The sequence below is a fragment of the Corvus kubaryi genome, unplaced genomic scaffold (assembly GCF_017639235.1).
Source record: "Corvus kubaryi isolate FWS band 111438036 unplaced genomic scaffold, C.kubaryi_AGA036_p1.0 37189, whole genome shotgun sequence".
NCBI lineage: Eukaryota > Metazoa > Chordata > Aves > Passeriformes > Corvidae > Corvus > Corvus kubaryi.
In genome coordinates, this window is record NW_024581054.1 from 162,550 (window position 1) to 176,073 (window position 13,524).

General features: G+C 48.0%; 2 long non-coding RNA genes across 6 annotated transcripts; one reads left to right on the forward strand and one right to left on the reverse strand.

The window, feature by feature from the left end:
- Positions 1-1,107: 1,107 nt before the first annotated feature.
- Positions 1,108-10,733, reverse strand: LOC121661724. 5 transcript variants are annotated; one of them, XR_006015071.1, is made up of 7 exons: positions 10,574-10,733; positions 9,962-10,300; positions 9,303-9,610; positions 8,006-8,749; positions 7,053-7,181; positions 6,196-6,333; positions 1,108-2,019 (listed from the first exon to the last, which is right to left on the reverse strand). It is a non-coding gene; the product is annotated as an uncharacterized LOC121661724 (long non-coding RNA). The 5 variants fall into 5 exon arrangements; XR_006015069.1 differs by lacking the exon at positions 10,574-10,733 and having other exon boundaries at positions 9,962-10,337; XR_006015072.1 differs by lacking the exon at positions 10,574-10,733 and having other exon boundaries at positions 8,606-8,749; positions 9,962-10,329.
- On the forward strand, positions 9,605-10,330 carry LOC121661728. Its single transcript, XR_006015077.1, has 2 exons — positions 9,605-9,698; positions 9,899-10,330. It is a non-coding gene; the product is annotated as an uncharacterized LOC121661728 (long non-coding RNA).
- Positions 10,734-13,524: the final 2,791 nt, after the last annotated feature.

A 13,524-nucleotide genomic window follows, 5' to 3' on the forward strand; every position in this document is an offset into this window, starting at 1 on the left:
ACGGGGGCCCCCGCGCAGGCGCACTGCGCCCCGGGGCGCGCGCCGCGGGGCTGGCGGAGGGGGCGGGGCGAGAGCGCGCAACGCCCCGTGCGGGGGGGCGGGGCGGGACTGCGCGTGCGCGGGGCGGGCGGGGGCTATGGGGGTGTGAGAAACGGGGGGATGAGGGATTGGGGATTGTGCGAGTTAATGAGAGACTCAGACATAACGGGGGGTTCTGAGTCGCATTGGGGGGCTGTGAGGATCATTACAGGGGGCTTTAAAAATTGTAGTGGGGCTGTGAGAGTTGTGATGGGGGGCTGTGAGAAACGCGGCACTGGGACACTCGTAATGCTGGGCTGGGGGAGTTGTAATGGGGGGCTGTGAGAGACAGAATGAGTTGCCCTGCAAGGGCAAGGTCCCACTGGCACAGCTCAAAGGGGCTTCACCCAGCCAGGGGCCCCTGCTGACCTCCAAACCTACAGCTCCCCTAAATACCATAAGGATTTCAAAATCCTGGGCCACAAACTACCTTCATCCCCAGGTGAGTGCACACCCAGGCCGTGCCCACCAGACAGGCAAGTGAAAAATTGATTGAGGTGGTGGCAGCAAGGGCCCTGCGCTCTGGTACCTCTAATGGCTCCAAAGGTCAGAGCAACAGGAACCCCCCGGGGGGCTGCAGGGGGGTCACCAAATCCCCCCGGCTGCTCCAAATGCTTCCGTCTGCCGAAACAGGGACGATGTGTCACCCTGAGACGCTTCCTCCACCAAATCGGGTGGCCACGTTGTCCTGAGGCACTTCCTCCAACAGAACAGAGACCACGTTGCCTTGAAAACCACACACGAGAAACTCCCTCCCGCTCCCCCACGGGGGTTGGCAGAGCTCGTTAATTAACATGGGGTGAAGAAATTGCCAATATCACCCATCTCTAGTTGCCTGACCTGTTACACGCCAGCTCTGCAACACAGGACTAGACACTTTTGAACCAACACGATCTTCTTTCCTTTTCAAAACATGCCACTGCACTGATAAAAACACTTATGTCCTAAAAGGAAAATGCCCAACCGGTTCCCACTGTGAGACTCCGAGCAGCTTGAGGTCAGGATAAAACACACACCCACAGCCACGAGTGTTGGTGTTTGAAACCTTCACTGCTTTCACCACACAGCAAACCCATAGTTCAGTATTTTCCATGGCCAAAGTCTCCTGATGACGTTTTGGTATTGATCAAACCCACGTTTTGTTTGTCAGAGCTGCCTTTTGCCACCCAGTCCGGCCGGATACCGTAACCTTCTGGCAACAAGTCCACCTCGCTACTGGTCAAAGTCACTGAGCTGTAGTGGCTTAACAAACGTGCAAATCTCTTGATTTAATCAGATCTCTGACGCACGTGGACTCGATCTGCGGTGGCCCCGAGCCTTGTCCCCAACTCCAGTGGCTGTGAGCCCATCCTTTGGCAGCCCCATGCCTCAGTTTCCCCAGTGATGATGGGCTCTGCCAAACTGGGATCTACTAATTAATTAAAAATCCCAACACCTCCTTGCACGCAAACCATCTATTATTTGAAACGTGATGGAGCCACGTGTGCACGAGAAAATGCGCTGCCAACACGCTTCACTGGTGCTTCCAGCGTGGAATTGGGCTCAGCTTTCCATTTTACCTGGTGGGAAGCCCAAGGAGCAGTTCCTACGTGTCTCTGCCTTTAACGGGCTCTCCATTTTGGAGAGGAAAAACCCAAAACAAGACCGCCAAAAAATCAAACAACTTCTCCATGACGAATTCTCCCTCTCTGATGGAGTGCACTTGCTGCAACTGCAATTCCAATTGTTCTTCCTCCTTGCTGAGGTGGCACCTCTGAAGGACATGAGGAAACCATACCAGCTCCCAGGTCCTTCCAGGGAATCTCACACGGAGTCACTGCTGTCACCCAGGCATCTCACAGGACATGCAGGGGCTGGGAGCTGTCGCAAACAAAGCCATCGACTGTTGACAGGAGAGGGTTGAGACGAGTGCCAGGAGGGTTCCATGTACACAACAGCCAGCTGGAAGAGGAGCACAAAGGCCAGCTGGTGACGCAAAACAAAGCTCTGGACCATCCCAATACTCTTCAAGTGCTTTGCAGGGAAACTGTTCCCAGTTGAGGCCGCACCAGCGATGCTGCTGTAACCAGATCCCTCCAGCTCAGTCGAAGATTTCAAAGAACACAGACTGAGGCTGGAGACCAGAGCAGGTATAACCCTCCCCTCAGCAGGCCAGAGGAGCTGTGATGAAAGACCAACACCATCCCCGTGTCTGTAGAACGGACACACGTTTGTGCCAGCCCAGTGTCCTGCCATGAGTGACAGCATGACAATCACCCAGGGGTGAAACACGGATGCACTGCCCTGTGTGCTGCCCTTCCCAGGGGCCAAACAGCTGAGGACAAGGGGACTTGAGCTGTTCTCCATGACCCGATGGCCCTCAGCCTTTGGGATACACACTGCAAGGAACAATTTAAATTACTCCTGGGAGGGTGTAGCCGAGAGCCCAGCTATCTCTGGACATCTCAGGCAACCCCACAGTTAAAACATCTCAGTGTTTCTTATCGGTGCTTGGAGAGGATTAAAGTGCCAGGCCATTTATTAGTGAGGGAGAAGGTTATAAACCCATCTCAGCTTGAACACCATGTTCATGTCAGGAAAAGCAAGGCAAGAACAGGACACATCAAAAGAGCCATTAAAGGCGTGAGAAAATGGGGCTGCCATATAAGGCGCTAATAAAGTTAGCAGCTCTCCAGTTTGAAGGAAAAAAAAAAGGGGGCAGGAGAAGCAGAAAACATCCTTGGGGTCCACACAGCAGCCACTTTTTGAAGAGGAAACAGCAATAAATAGAAGTGGGCAGGCACAATGCTTCAAAAGGCAGGTTTATCCATTTTGAACACTGCACCTTTCCCAAGCAGCGGAGCTGCCACGCATTGCCAAGACGGCTCACCAAACATTTCAAAAAGCAAAGATTAGATACCGAACAAGGACAGCAACCAGGGCTCTGTTTGCTCAGGCCATAACTTCCTACCCTCACGTCTGGCGCAGCAACATCTCTGTGTGTTGCACTGGGAAAGGCAGACATTACACCTCTCCCTGGCTACATCAACCAGGATTCACAGGGATCCGAGCAGGCACACAAGGATTATCCCCACCACCAGTGCACAGCCAGTTTCTTTGCTTTTTGTAGAAAAGCAGGAGGTTTCCCAGCAAAGAGCCCCAAGAAACAATCAGAGTGTTCCTTTGTTTGAGCACACCAGCTCCATCAGCCACCATCTTGTCAGGGTAAAATGTATTTATGTGCCTTCCCTGCTCATTGATTGTATTTATTAAAAGAACACTATGGCAGCTGAGTATCAAATTTGCAGCTAGGCTTTTATCTCCTTTTTAAGCCAGCCTGAATTACTGGCCTAATTTTATTGCTTACCCATTCTGCTTTATGCTCATTTTCTCCAAGAAGGAATTGGTGCTGTTTGATATTTAGGCCCATTTGTTGCCAAGAGGTTATTGGCTTAGGGGCTGAAAACGCTTGGAGCACGGAGCCGGGTTCTGGAGCCTTAAGCAACACAAAGCACAGATTTATATTAATAAAGCTCTTGATTTCAGTTCTTTTTGAGGGTTAGTGCTCCAGATCTTCCTGATAAGATGACTCTGTGCAGAAAACTCCCTTCACATTTTTGAAACGCAGAATTTAGTAATTTATTTTCCAATGCTCTTCCCTGTGGTGTTGTTATCCACAGTGCCAGGGATGGGAGCTGCCACAACATGCCACCATTTTAGCCAGTGGCTTAGCACCAGTCACATCCCACAGCCCCAATATACAGGGGCCCCTGGACTTCAGTTGACACTGAACCCATTTTTATCTCTATATAAAAGCACATTTCTGTTTTTAAAATTCCTTGCTACAAAGAACCAGAGGTTTCTTCAGCAGCAGAGCCCAGTGTGATGGCTGAGCCACACAACCAAAACCCATATGCCGACATAGGACTGCACAAGAGTTTACTCTCGCTTATGGTGTGGTAGATATATTAGAAATAACACCTTTTTTTAGCCTGTTGTTGGGAAAAAATAGGAATATCACAGTGCCAGCTTCTGCCCTGCCTTCCCTTGCCCTCAAACTCCTGTACAGCCACATGCCAGAGAGCTGTGTCTGCTCACCTCACAAGGGTTCTACCCAAACACAGGGCTTTCATCACTAGACAGGACTGTGGCCTTCCAGGCTGCAAAAGATTGCATTTTAAGGGAAAACCAAAGAAAACAAACATAAAAAATCCCTAGTTCCATGTGATTTGATACCCAAACAGGACAACTGCAAAGGATATAAATCCCCTAGGCCTGGTGAGATCACTGAATCCTATACTTTGCCATTTTTAACACCTAATTGTTGTTCTAACTCTACATCCAGATGTGATTTTTTTTCCTGTGTGCAATGGGTTAAAAAAATCTCAGAAATTACACTGGAAATGTTACAGGACAAGGCTTTAGCACAAACCCCACAGTCCAAACCTGCAAACTACAGGCTGCTCTTCCCACATTCCACATTGGACTGATCAGCACACCCAGCACAAAAAAACCACTGAGCCACCACCATCTGAGCTTTGGTTTCATCAAACACCATTTTGATACCGCAGCAACATGAGGGTGTTTAAATTAAGAGGAGCAACCCCATGTCTGTGGAGTTCTCACTCCTTCACTCCAGAGAAAGCACAAAGAGAAATGTTTGCGCATTGACACCTGCTGCGCTCGAAAGCCTCTCCTCCAACACGGCACGGGAGAAGTTTCTCGTCTGCCTTTGGCTTTTATTTTCACCTCTGCAGATCTCAAACTGCATTTTTTTAACTCTTTGGGCTAAGAGCAAAGTTTGGAGGACCGTGGTTTTCTCCTGTACAGAGGAGTGGAGGTTTGTATGGCTCTTTGGCACTGGAAATTCAGGTTTTGTTTAGCTTGGAAATATCACATATGTAGCTCGAGTAACTCTTCAGGGTGGTAAAAGCTCAGCATTCAGAAGGCAATTCTCACTCGTTTATCCTAAACTGCCAAAGGAAAGTAATTTAGAGTCCCACAGGGTGTGCCAGCCTGAAAAATGTGGAATCATCCCAACAGGCAGCTTCTTGCTCCTCCAAACTTCCCTGCCAGCAAAGGCCTATGAAGAGTACAAGGTGTATCTCCAAACCATCACAGCCCTAATGAGGGAATAAAATCCAAATCCCTGTCCACACTGGCTTATTCCAAACAAGGCTTTAGGCACAGGAGCTACAGCCACTGTTCACACACCAGCTCTACCACAGGGAGCAGGGTATGAAATCTGGCCTGGCCACCTCATCCTCACCCTGTGCTTAATTTTGGCCAAAAAAAAAGGATAAAGTCGTAGCTGTGCTAGAAATCCCTGCAGCAACCAGTCAGTGAAATCATTTCTCCTAAGGGGCTTCTTCAGGGCCTGGTCAGCCAGTGGCATCCATGGAATCTCGATGCTGATATCCTCATTAAGGGTGGCTAACGACCACCAGCACTCCCTGTGCACTAATGACTGCGGGAAGCTGTGCCTCCAAGTCATGTGTGACCTGGGAGTGACCAGCACCAGGTGCTTTTTATTACCTTTGCAACACAACAAAAGAAATGACACCCAGTAAAGAAGCGTTTTCCTTATTCCTGGCGAGCGAGCAGGACTTTGAGAAATGGAGTAATAAACCAGCTGCATCTCGCGGGAGAAAGTTCAAACAAAAAACTATAACTCAAGGGGACCCTGATCTTCATCAACACAATTTAAGATGTTCAACACTCCCTCCAACCTCCACTGCCTTTGCCAGAGCAAAATTAGGAGGAATAGAATATCTCACGTAGGTCTGTAGGCTTGGAGGGAAAGGGGCCCCACAGTTTTGCTCCCTGGAGGCACCCGCTCTCCCCACCCCTTTTGTGTGTATTTTTTTTAATGTGCCACACATCAGCACAATGCTGACAAGGGCTTTGTATGTTTTCTGCCTATGCAGCAGTTCAAGACACACAACTCTGGATTTTTTGAAAGGGAAAGGGGGAGGGAGCTGCCCTTTGCCGTACTGTTTAATTGCACTGCCTGCTCTTCTGCATGACCACAGGGAAGGGAAAAAGCACCGAGGTTTAAAAACACAACCATTTTTAGTAGCCAAAAGGGTCAAACTCAGTCTTCTCACAAGATACAGTGGAGCTCAGAGTAAAACCTACCAGAGACAAGAAAAAAATTATAAATCACCACGGTTTCTTCTCTGGAGTTGGACGTGACCCCAGAAAACAGCTCATCCATCCTCACTTGCTGCTGTTACAGTCTCCACATTTGCACACCTGCCAATGCAGATTCCAGCGCTGAAAAAAAAGGAGGGAAAGGTCTGGAAAGCTGGACTGTCGGTTTTTCCACCTGCCAGGAACAGCTCAATGAAGCCCGGCTGGCTGAGCTCCAAGGAGCAGCGAGCAGAGCGCATTACCAGCCTTCTGGAGTTCCCATCTCACACGCACATGCGTGATACGGACAGCGCTGGCAAACAGCTTCCTTCAAAAATAAGGATGACTAATCCACAGCAGTGCCGCTTTATTTATTTATTTTAAAGGCCACAAGGCAGAGCTTTTTCCAGAAGCATCAGCCTTTGTGAACCAGCAAGCAGTGGGAAGGGGAAACCCTGGGACCCACTCATGCTCTGCAGACAGAAGTAACCACAGGGCAGGTTTGTGTGGCCCATGTGTGACACATGCAGACATGGCTGGAGCCTTGTCCCTCATGCTCCTGGCAAGGCCAGATCCCACTGCCTGGGTGACTCCTGGATCCCTGCCTGGTTTGTAGGGATCTGCTGTGGAGGGGGGTTACATAAACAATACATTGTTTCCCTTGGAAATAAAAACCAAACCAAACCAACAAGACCAAAAAAAAAAAAAAAAAAGAAAACCCCCCCCCCCCCCCCAAAAAAAACCACAGAGGAAAAAAAAATAAGGCATGAAACAGCTTTAACCCATAACAGCAGCATCCCCCTGCGTGAGGGGATGTGCTGGAAAAAAACAGGGTACAGGGATTTGGGATCAAAGCAGAGCACCTGAATCACTTGGTGGGCCCAGTCCCCCCAGCAAGGTCACCCTGGCTCGCAGGGACACACATTAGTGCTCCAGTGCAAAGCTGTGGTGGAACTACAGTGAAGGCAGCGCTGCAGGAGGTCACTTGGGGACTGCAAAAAGGGAATGGATTAAAAAAAAGAAAAATTAAAAAATCCATAAGCAGATGTTTACTGACATGCAGCAAATCCACAGCTCAGCTCTGGAAAGCTGCGTGGTCGGAGGGAGAACAGCCCAGTTCCCAGGACGCAGAAAATACTCTGCATCTACAGATTCAGGTTACAGCTTTTAGCCAGACCCACACCCCACCCCACCCCAGCCCCCCACCAAAAAAACCCAAACCAAATTTGTCATCTTTTTAAGCACTCAGAAATGGAGGTTTGCCACCGAGGTGATTTTGGGTGGTGGCACCATTTAAATACTTACCCACCTCACAGCCAAGGGCTGCGCAATCTGAAATTTGTGAGTGTTTGCAAATGGTTTGGAAAGCTTTCCAAGGAAGGTGCTGTACGATTGTAAATCCTTCCCGTTATTAATAAAAGGGAGCTATTGTTCCAGCTCTAATCAAGCCTTGTCTCCAGCTGGGCAATTTTAAAACGCAATTCAAAACACACACAGGACAAAAATAAAAGATCATGAGGAAGCTTCAGAAAAGAAAAAAAAAAAAAAACCAGTGAAGGAGAAAGGGGAGGGGGAAAAGAAAATAAAAAATAATACTCCTGCTATTTAAAATGAATTCCGAGCAGGAGCATGCTGGGGCAGGGGGGGAATCCCCCCTCCCAGTGCCTGGGAAAGGTCACTTATGCCATCGGTGCCATGGCCACGCCGGAGCAGGGCTGCGGCGCTGCCAGCCCTGCCTCATCCATCTCCATCAGCGACAGCTCTGCTTTCCATTTATTTAGAAAAAAAAAAAAAAAAAAAAGCCCCCAAAACCCACCAAGTTGCAAACACCTCCCAGCGCTCTGTTTTCAAGGCTGGGCGAATGGAGCAAGGGGGAGAGGCTTGGAATGAGGCTCCCAGCCAGGGAGAGGTGGTGCATCCTCCGCATCCTCCTCCTCCTGCCCGGCGCTGCGGCAAAGGCGCCGCAGTGGGGGCTCTCCGCCCCCGTGGAAACTTCTGGAATAAGCAGCCAAGCTGGAGAGAGAAACCTTTATAGCCGCAGAGGGGAGAGGAAAAAAAACCCCTTGTAATAAAAGGGAGAGGATTGCACAAGGCCGGGGAAAAACAGAGATCTCTGTAAAAGTGAAGCCCCCGAGCGGCTCTGGCAGCCCCGGGTCGGGGGGTGGTGCAGCCGCCTCGGCTGGAAACAAAACGCTCCAACAAAGCACATTAAAAAAAAAAAAAAAAAAAAGAGAGAGAGAGAAAAAAAAAAGAAAAAAAATGGTGGTGTTTGGAGCGCGAGATGGTGGGATAAAGGAGCTGATCCCTCCTCCTGGATCTACAGCAAAGCCGGCCATAGCAGTTCCATTTATCCTCTTTTCTTGTGCAATGAGTTGTCTGATCCGGACTGTTCGGTTGCATTTGCAGCTTCACTTACTGCGGTTTGGTTTTGTTGTGCTTCTTTTCCTTTTTGTTTCTTTTTCACTGTTTGTTTTGTTTTTGTTTTTTCTGGGTGTCTTTTTTTTCCTCTTTTTCATTAAAAAATAATCCTTCCCAAATCTCCCAAGGAAAATCTACATCTCTGTGGAACAAATAAAAACATTCAGGCACAAACTTCCATCATGGACTGTGAAAAAAGAGATGGGTTGGTTTTTGTTATTCTTCTTCTTTTATTTTTATTTTTGGTGGCATTTTTTCTCCTGCTTTTAGGATACATTGTAGTAGGAAACCAATGGAGGAAAACAAAGGTAATACATGTATATAAAATCGAAGATATATACGGACCAAAGTTACAGTGATTATATATAATTAAATTATAGTTTTTAAGTGTGTGGGCTTATTTTATATTCTAAGTAATCCCTGGGAAAAGGACATATCTATAAAAATATGAATTATATAGCAGTATTTATATATTTATATTTTTTATATATGTAAGTATTTCTGTATCTGCTGAAATAAAAGAGCATCTGTATAGGCCTAAATCTGCAATTCTATGGGAAAAAACCCAGTATTTTAGGGACGTAGCTTTTAAGAAATAAGAGGCAATGTCATAGCCTGTAACAACACCGTGATGCAGAAAAAAAGGGTAATGCAACATTAAAAAAAATATTTAAAACAAAAAAAAAGCGTGGTACCTTGGCTGCAGCCTCCAACAACGAGCGTGTGGATGTTACGGGATTTGGGTTTTTTTTTAAATGGTATTACCACGTCTGATCACACCAATATATGATTTTAATTAAGCGAATGGCGGGCAAACTGTTGTGGGGAGCAGGCGAGCAGCGATGGCTTCTTCCCACACCACTCCGGCTCCGATGATAAATCAATCCTCGGGCGTTTGGGACTTTTTTTTTTCTTGGTGGTTTGGTTTGTTTTTTTTTTTCCCCTAAGCACTTTTGGGGATTTTCCATGCCGTGAAGAGAGCGGGAGATGGCGGCTTCAACCCCTGCAAAGGACAAAAGCGGTGGAAAAGCAGAGAATTAGGCATAAAACTACCCACCTTGGGCGTGCGTGTGGTGATGATGAAGGGGAGGGTGAGTGGCGTGTGGAAAGCGCAATTCTGGGCCAAAAACCTTTGGCTGTGAGGGATAAAATAACATTTTAAGGGTAACACTGGGGGACCGGGGGGGAGTAGGGGTGAGGCAGCGGTGGCCTGAGGTGAGAAAACCGGGGGCTCTGCCATGGCTGAATGAAAATGCGCCATTTCTGGCCATTTTCACATCCTTTTTCACAGGAGGCGAGGAGAAAAGGGCAGGAGGGATGGGGAAGAAGAAGAAGAAGGTCAGGTTTCACCCACAACTCTTTCGCCGCCCGCCCGAAGGGGATTCACACAGGATCAGAGCCCCTCCGCCGTGCCCGTGCCGCTCCGACCCCGCCGCCGCTCCTCGCCCGTCGTTCCCCCCGCTCTCCGCCCGCCGCCATTTTGTCGCCTCAGTGCCGCTCCTGCGGCCCCGCCGGGCGGCCATTTTGTGAAGCGAGCGCGGGGGGGCAGCGCCTGAGGGGCAGCCCCGGCCGGCGCCGCCTTTTGTCAGCCCAAACCCTCCTTTTCCTCCTCGTTTTTTCTTTTTTTCTTCAGGGATTTCTCTTTTTCCTCACGAAACACTTTGTCCTTAACTCCCCGTCTAGAGCCCGATCGCTTCAGGAAAAAAAAAATAAATAAAAATCCGTACTCAGACGAAGCAATCCAATAAATGAGATTAAAGCATATTCCCCAGTTTGGCTGTGAGGAAAAGTTTAGCCGCACTGAGAATTAAGGGATATATTATTATATTATATATATTTATTCCTCGTCCTTCTCCACTTCTTTACACCAGTGATAAATCCCTGAGGTCAATAATCCACCTTGACAAAGGGGATAACCTCTTCGAAAAATATCCATGTTTTTATTTTAATAAAACACCTCACTCACACTGCTCTAGTGGACGTTCCAGCAAAATAAAGATATAACTTGATGCACTCAAAGCCAAATATGGGTGAAAATCGGTAATTTTCAGGAAACAGGGCTGCAGGATGCTGTAATCACTGATACAATGAAGGAAATCTGGGACATGAAATAGCAAAACGCTGCTCGCAGGCATGTGCTATGCATCTGTTTTCAGAAATAGGGTGGGTTGGGCTTTTTATCCTTTATTTTATAAAGAAGCCAGTGTAGCACTCGCAGCCTGGTAACGCGCTTGCGCACTCACCTCATCCCTTTCCCCTCCTGCTATCAAAACCAATGTGTTTTAAAACTACAGTGTGGCAGTGGGTGGTTCCATTTTACCAGGAAAATTGGGAAAAAAGGAGAATATTAGCATACAATTATATATATATATATAAAATACATACATATATATATATGTATATGTATATATCGCACCTGTGCTGCATGAGCTGGAGAAATCCAGACTTGGGCTGTTTCTGCTATAATCCCTACTGGTTTTTGTCTCTCCCAGAATCAGCAGGATCAGACTGCTTTTCATTTAAGAAATATAATTTTTTTAGGCTGTGTCAAAGACAGGAAAGTGCAGAAAATAAGTCTGAATGCTCTATGGGGAAGAACAACGCTGCAGGGAGCCGGCTGGGATGTGGCTGCCATTAACCTGGGCTCCAAAGGAAAAACCCAGTTTTCTTGCAGCTCTTTCTATCTTATTTGAGAAAAACCATCACCAGCACCCAACCCTGTTCCCAGCACCTTTTCCAGCCCCTCTATCATCCCACTTTCCTTGTGCCACACTATAAATCTTCCATTTTCCAAAGAAACCTGCAAAAAGGGTTTTTTTTTTTTAAATGAAACAACACTTAAACCACTAATTTAAAACCACTACAGCTGTGCCTGGCAGCTCCTTCTTCAATTCAAAACCTCTTTTTAAAAAATCGGGCAGTCCTTTGAGTTGTAAAAAGATAACCTTTGGGGTTTTTTTATGGGATGCACCATTGTATTCCTGGGAGCAAGTTGGCCTCGCAGCAGAGCAAGATATCAGATGCCTTCGCTGGGAAAGCCCGAGGAAATTTTATCCGCGGGCCGCACCCAGCCTGAAGTGAGGAAATATTTGCATTTGCTGCTCCTTGGAAGGCAGCCAGGTCCTTCCCGCTCTCCTCGGCCTGCCAACAGGGATTGCAAGAGCTGACGGGGCTATTGCAGCAGCCAAGGGAAGGGCCAGAGCAGTTCAGAGCGCTGGGATCCTTGCTGCCCTTTGGCACTGCTACAGGGACAAGAGGAGGGACAGCGAGTGGGTTTTACACCTGGGTGGTCCCGGGGGGGACTCCACAAAGCTTTGGAGCCCCAAAATGTTATTTTTCCAGGCAGGATATGTGGTTGGTTTATTTTTGCAGACCTGGGTGCTTGCAGAAGAACTCGTGACAGGGTGAGAAGCCCAAGGACAGGCTGAGCCATTGCAGCCAATCTGGGTTTGCTCGGCAGTGGGACAGGATCCAGCTCCTGCAGTCTCACCCCTGCAGGATCTCCTGCATGCAGCTCAGAATTCCTCGAGCTCCTCCCGAGGGAGGCTTTTCAGGCAAAGCAGTACTCCCCGCACCTCGGCTCATAGTGCTTTTCCCTTTATCTGGGAAGAAAATGGCTTAAATCAGCCTTTTACGTGTGCCCATGTATCCCTGTCCCTTGTCACCCTCCACTCCTGAAAAAACACGCCAAATCTGGCCACGTCACATCCCTTCACCATGCTGCCAAACTCTCCAGCAGTGCCTTTCCTTTCTCCCTGCTTTCCAGGACCTTCTCCAAGGCTGCCTGTAAATAAAAGCATTTCCCTGCCTACCTCCAGCCAAAAATCCCGCAGTCCCAGTGCCAACAGCCCATCCTGGAAGGCTCCAAGGGGGAAATACCCAACTCCTTCCCACCATTCCTCTGCAGAAGGGTAGCGCAGCTTGCAATAACACATCCAAAACACCACTCAGCATTGCACTTCCATCCTCCCCAAAAACCTTGCGTGGAAAAATATCCATATTACAAAAAGCAAGCAGCCCTTTGCCCTCTGGACCTTCTTTTTCCTGCTCCCTTTGGCCACTGCCACATCTTTTTACTTTTTTAGCATCATTTTGATGCCAGATTTTCCTCACAGTGCAAGAAGCTTTGGAAAGTGAGAGCTGACATGGAGCACGGGAATTTCCTGGCATGGGACAAGGAGTTCCCACCCAACTGGACCCAAAGCCACCAACTTACGTGACTGGGACAGACCACAACTTATTTATAAATATGTTTAAAGCAAGTTATGACCTGATTGATGGCCCGGAGATGCTCGTTAACGAACGCTGAGTAATAAGCTTTGTAGACGGGGAAGAGTCATCAGGAAATAGTTATTGATGTGATTAATTAACCAACATTAACCCTTTCACTCATAAAGACGGCACACGCTGGAGAGATGTTGTATGTGACCCAGGAGCTGCTGGTCTGGTGGTTGTTTTCTTTACTTACAGCTCTCATTTTCCATCAGGAAAGCATTAAACATCATCTCACATGCTCTTGCTATTTTCTGCTCTTGATTTGTGGCTTTTTAAGCACTTTCGGTTAAAAAGAAAGTTAAAAAGTTTCTCTGCGTGGTTTGCAACGCCCTCGCAAACAAAACCACTAAGCACCAGCAACATCGGTTGCACAGATGTTGGGCACGCAGAGAAACGTTTCTGCTGGTTTGAGGCCTGGACTGAGAGAAGATCAAAAAGCTTCCACTGGCAGAGCGATAGAATCTTGGATAACATGCAGAAATGGGGCTGTCCATCTTTCCCCGCATCCCGGCCCTTCGGGATGCTTTTAGCTCGAGTTTTTGTGCCTGATGGAGGAATTCGTGCTCTGGCTGCCCTCTACCGGCTTCAGGACAATCAGTCAGCAAAAAAAACCTCAAACCACACCAAAACCCCTTTTATCAA